General features: G+C 45.6%; 1 protein-coding gene across 2 annotated transcripts in view; it reads left to right on the top strand.

Moving 5' to 3' along the window:
* Positions 1–6,000, top strand: part of DYM (dymeclin) — a 300,965-nt gene that overhangs the window by 60,012 nt on the left and 234,953 nt on the right. The window lies entirely within an intron of this gene.

Raw genomic sequence — 6,000 nt, 5'->3', positions numbered from 1 at the left:
TACATTATACAGCATTGCAGAATACCGCCAGCTATAGAGGACTACAAAACCCAGCAATAATACATTATACAGCGCAATGCAGAATACCACCAGCTATAGAGGACTACAAAACCCAGCAATAATACATTATACAGCGCAATGCAGAATATCACCAGCTATAGAGGACTACAAAACCCAGCAATAATACATTATACAGCGCAATGCAGAATATCACCAGCTATAGAGGACTACAAAACCCAGCAATAATACATTATACAGTGGTGCAATGCCGAATACAATCAGCTATAGAGGAGTACAAAACCCAGCAATAGTACATTATACAGCGCATTGCAGAATACTGCCAGCTATAACGTACTATTGCTGGGATTTGTTGTATTCCTCTATAGCTGGTGGTATTCTGCATTCATTGCTGTATCATTTTACACTTTCCATTTCACACCACACTTTTTTTTTTCTTTCTTACTTCCACCGCTCCAAGCTTGCTCCTGTGATGGACTACAACCTCAATACAAACTAGTAGTCCCATCGCTGGAGCCATTTTTTAAAATGTATTTTATTTTATATCCGATTAACTAATGAATTGAACTTAATAATCGGCTAACCAATTTTGAAAACAATCTTTCGCTGCAGCTCTAGTAGTAAGTGTATTATTCCTGGATTTGGGTTTTTTTTTTTTCCCTTCCTTTTTTCCCCTTCTAATCATTTTGTCAGTGGGGTGGGGGAGAGTGCTCCAATCATTGGTGCCAGTGGGGTGGGGGGGGAGGGAGAGTGCCCCAATCATTGTTGTCAGTGGGGTAGGGGTGGGAGAGTGCCCCAATCATTGGTCCCATTAGTAGTAGTAGAAGGCTGAATAGTCCTGAGTACTGTGTCACTTTGCTCTTGAAGTGTCGTTGCTTCTGCTAAAATGTCAGGATTCTCCAAACCCAGATGGGAAGCAAGAGCATGATGAGATGTATTGCCAGTAACAACTGCTACAGTGTGGATGCCTTTCCAATGGCACAGTTCTCCAAAAGCAGGGCAGATGTTTCCGTAACCGCTTATGTGTATTGAGCCATTCAGCTGAATTTACTCGGTAGGCCCAAGTGACTGGGGAACACAGTGCAGAGAACCTCTTTAATGTCCAGCAAAAGTGCTGCAACATCAATGACCATCCAATCTGCACTTTGTATTTACATCACACCTAGTTCACTACATTGCACATTAACACAGGTTCATGCTGCCAGTACGAATGGAGCCTATAAAGCCGAGGATGAGGCCTCATCTCTGCCTAGTAAATAAATAATTGCTGTCATGAAAGTTATTCCAGGCTGCGGTATGTCTTATCTTCAGTTTATGTGCATTGTTCCTGAATTGTGATAGGCCCTCTCCCTGCGTCCGCATGATAAATGTCTGTCTGATAAGCTGCAGCCTCATTTACTGTATGCTAAAGTTTAATGTATAAATACATTCATTATGTCAGATGGTCAGTCTCTCTCCTCCTCTCCCTCCCTCCCACCTGATAGACTGAAATCTTTGGCCAGTGGGAGAAGGAGACAGCCTGACGGGCTCTGCTGAAGCTTGCCGTCAGCTGCCTGATAAGAAACCGCTAGATGTAGAGGCGGCCTGCAGAACAAAGCCTCAACAAGCAGAACATTAAACATGACATAAACAGTGCAGCCATTCCGAGTACATGAACATGCATATGGAGTATGAGGCCTCTTGTCCTCTCTGCGGTCCCTATGATACATATGCTAGCAGAAGTCAAGAAGAGTCCTCTGGAAGTGTACCTGTCACCGGTCAGTTACAGTATGTTAGCAGGACCTGTACTTGGCACTTCGGGGTTTGGCCAAGCTGTATTATCTGAAGAACAGAGGGGATGGTTATTTTTTTTTAGCTTACGACAGTTAACTGTACTGTTTTGGGTGACAGGTTCTCTTAAAGGTTACAGTCCATGTACCCATTGCACTCGTGACCACTCATTCATCAGAATAACATGGGTGCATCGGTAGTCGATGGATGGCCACCATCCATCGACTACCGATACAAAAGAATATGGACACCGGCACTCCAACAGCAGGTAGAATACGGTGCACTGAGTGAGCTATGCTACTTCTCTTACATGAATGTCAATAAATAGACGTATTCTACCTGCTGTTGGAGTGCTGGTGTCCATATTCTTTAGGTTCTCTTAAAGGGAACCTATACTGGGAGGAATATACAGAATGCTATTGCTGACCTCCTCCTAAGAACACCAGTTACTTGATACTTTGAGTCACTGAATGGGGACAAGCATGCACCTAGTTGGTAAAGGTCGAGCCCAAACTCCTGATCTGCACATTGTTCTGGGCCAAAGACTCACCATGGTGAATCATTTGCATCAGCATAACAGCCCGGCTTCTAGCATAAAGAGTTCTGCAAAGGTAGCCAAATTATTTTCTTGGTGCAGGTTTAGAGACAACTACTTTGCCAAAAAGGATGGCCAGCCCACCCTCCGAGGCTTTTATACTTTATCGGTGCTATCTCGCTGCATCTCCACTGCAGTATCTCAGCCTGTCTGAGCTCCGGTGCTGCCTGGTGTCGGAGGTGGGGTATGTGGTCACCGGCACTCACATGTGACAGTGTTCAGGCCTGGTGATAATGGACAGAAAACAGTAGAGCGTCAGAGTCCATAAAAAAGTTTAATAATTGTGTCGATGAAACAGGCAATGCATTTTGGGGGCAGAGACAACCCCTTCTTCAGGGCTTGGAAACGATGACAATGAAGGAACAGACTCCGAGCAAATAAACTCAGAATTCTGACCTTTATTGTAGCTGTGTGTAGTTCTCCCAAAATGTATGGTATACAGGCAGTGGTTGGACCTGGTGATTGGCTGCTTAGGCCTGGGCACTAACACCATGGGGGAGATCCCATGCTTCGCTATACCGCCCTGCTTTGTTAGTAATAGCTTAGCGGTGTGGGGAGGTGGCCTGGGATCTTTGTTTTAGTGAGTATACCAGTGTGGAGCGGTGGACTATCTGTAGTCTATTTCAATGGGCAAAGTGTCAGAAAGATGAAATTAGGGTTCTCCAGCATAGGGTGATGGAGGAACTCCGTGACGAAAAATATGAATTATCAGCCAGCTATTCTATTCAGCAAACGATTCAGTTGTGTTAATTAGGGATGCACCAATACCGTTTTTCAGTATCGAGTACTGATATTTTTTTCTCTGTACTTGCCGATACCAAGTACCGATACCGGTGCCGTGTACCCCGATAGTCGAGAAGTCGGCAGCGGATCATGACATGTTGCCCGGCTTCCTGATTGCCTGGGAAGCCGGTGTTCTATCAATTGGTGAGTCTGCCTGGCTTCCTGACCAATCAAGCCAGCTTCACTTGTTGCTAGGCAGCGTGGCTTCCTGACCAATCAGGAAGCTGGGAGACGGGTCATTGCGTTGTGCCTGGCTTCCTGATTGGTTAGGAAGCCAGGCTGCCTAGCAACAAGTGAAGCTGGCTTCCTAGCCTATCCAGAAGCCGGGAGGCGGGTCATAGCCCGGCTTCCTGATTGGAAAGGAAGCCGACTCCATGCTCCCTCTGCAGTGCCGGTCAGAGGGAGATCTCCGGTATCGGAGCATTTAGGTGAGTACGATTACTTGCCCAAATACTTGGTATCGGCAACGATACTAGTATAAATTCCTGTAAACTCTTCCCAGATTTTCAGCTCATCCATTGCATCCAGACCTGGTGGGGTATTTGCAGCGCTAGTGCTCGGTCTACCTCCTCATATATCACTTCTCCCTCCCTTTTAGATTGTAAGCTCTCAGGGGCAGGGCCCTCCTTACCATCTCGTTTTGAATTGTATTGTGATTGTAATGTCTTCCTTATATTGTAAAGCGCTGCGCAAACTGTTGGCGCTATATGAATCCTATATAATAATAATAGTAAGGCCTTCAGCTTCTCTTTTCATATTATGGGCTCTGGCAACCCCCTCTCAATATTAAATATGTGTTTGGATGAAGCTGCAATGGGTACCTGTTGAGGGTGGTGTTAGACCCTGGAAACACACCAGCTTACATCAGAGTCGGGGTCGTTAATAACGTTTTCGGCAGCTATAAGAATTTAGTGTCAAGGACTGCCAGATTAATTGGCTACAGACTGTCTGTTTTACAGCTTAGCCCTTTAAAATATAGTCCATAGGGACTCTGTGGGATGCCATATGTCACTTGTGCTGTGTGAGGGACGGAACAGAAGGCTGCAGACATTAGGCAAAGGCTGAAATAGAAGGGGATGAGGGTTTTACTGTTGCGAGGGAAGTAAAGCACAGATATATAAACACATCACATCTCACAGTTCAGATCTAAAATGTATCATGGAAACTAGGGATGCACCAATACCGGCATTTCGGTATCGAGTGCGAGTACCCATATTTTTTTTTTTCAGTACTCGCCAATACCGAACCGGAAGTCCCATTATGGAAAATGTAATGGCTCGCCACCTGGCTTCCTGATTAGCCGGGAAGCCGAGCGGCATGTACAGACTCGCCACCCGGCCTGTCGATTAGCAGGGAAGCCGTCCCCATGCTTCTTGTCAATAGTTGAAAGCATGGAGCCGGCGTTCTGGCCAATCAGGAAGCTGGGCAGCGTGTAATTACTTGCTGCCCTGCTTCCTGATACCGGAAGTATCGAGCTAGGCATCGGAGCATTTGGGCGAGTACGAGTACTCGCCCAAATACTCGGCATCGCTACCGATACTAGTATCGGTGCAAACTGCTAACAAGTGCCCCTTAGTGCAGCAATGGGAATGGGCCGGTAGTAAATACATAAGGTATACCCTCACCCTTGAATTTCTCATTCTTTCATTCTGGAAAGTGGGAGAATGAGATGATATGCTTTGTATTCATTACCATGTTGATCAGTTAGTTAAGGCCACACACTACTCCTTTCACTTTTTCTACGTGTGGCGTGATTGACAATGGCCGAGTTCAGTCACTTCTGCTCTGTGTACTCACAGCATCCCCCAGCTATCTGGATCAGCTGGCTGGACATGACTTGTGCTCTGCAGACCCGGCAGGGAACAGATAATCCTTGGTATGCCAGTCTGCAGATAGACGTGTATTGAATGCTGGAGATGTCGGTGTCTCTGTGTTTACCACAACACTTCCTTAGCACGAAGCTGCTGACATGCAGTAAACAATCTTTGGATCGCCAGTCCGTAAACAAACCCGCCTCTATTGTCGGTACGCCATCCAGCAGCTGTCATTTATTGAAGACCTTTTATTTTGTTTTCTATGTCCCTTTCAAAAAAAGCAGCTCTAGGCAGCAGATAACCGTATTATATAAAGCCACCAGAAAGTTCACTCAATCAATACTTGTATTTTTTCCCACGATCCCTTGCAGCCACATTAAACAGGCCTTGAGAGTGCATTTGGCCATGTCTGCAACCTCATGCTGCATCCTGCTGTGCTGCATGACTTCCCAACACTCAGTACTTCTGAGGAGTTGGGGTCACATCGAGGGTGTGAATAAAATCTCTCTGTGATTATACATCTTTAGAAGGTTTTAGGTCAGAGGGGTGTTCATGATTTCTTAATCTGCAGCGACTTTATGGGTGGGGTTTGGAATCCCTGACTTGAAGAATCACAGACTTGGGTTTAGGTGTTCTCAGAAAACCACGTGTCATTGGAAAAGTTTGGCAAGCTGAGATCCATTTTGTATTCAGGCAATCTCTGGATGAAGTAAAAACTCAAAGCAGGTAAGCTATGAGTTGTTTTATACAGTGGAACCTCAGTTTACGAACTGAATTTGTTTCACGATTCTGGTCGCGAACCAAATCAAACTGTGATCAGCCCGTGATCTTGACTAGAGGAAGCCATGACCATGTGTCAGAGCGGGGAAGATGGCTGCGGTTGTGTTTGTCACCCGATGAGGAGTTAGCGAACGGAAGCAAAATTTTGCCGAACTTCCTGTTCACAAACCGAATTGTTTGCGAACAGAAGCGTTCGTGAACCGAAGTACAACTGTACTTTCTAAAATGTAACCTAGGTCT

Source organism: Nanorana parkeri, unplaced genomic scaffold, assembly GCF_000935625.1.
Source record: "Nanorana parkeri isolate BGI_ZX_2015 unplaced genomic scaffold, ASM93562v1 scaffold210, whole genome shotgun sequence".
NCBI classification, from domain to species: Eukaryota; Metazoa; Chordata; class Amphibia; order Anura; family Dicroglossidae; genus Nanorana; species Nanorana parkeri.
The sequence above is the reverse complement of the archived record's forward strand: the minus strand, read 5'-3'. Positions and strand labels throughout refer to the sequence as shown.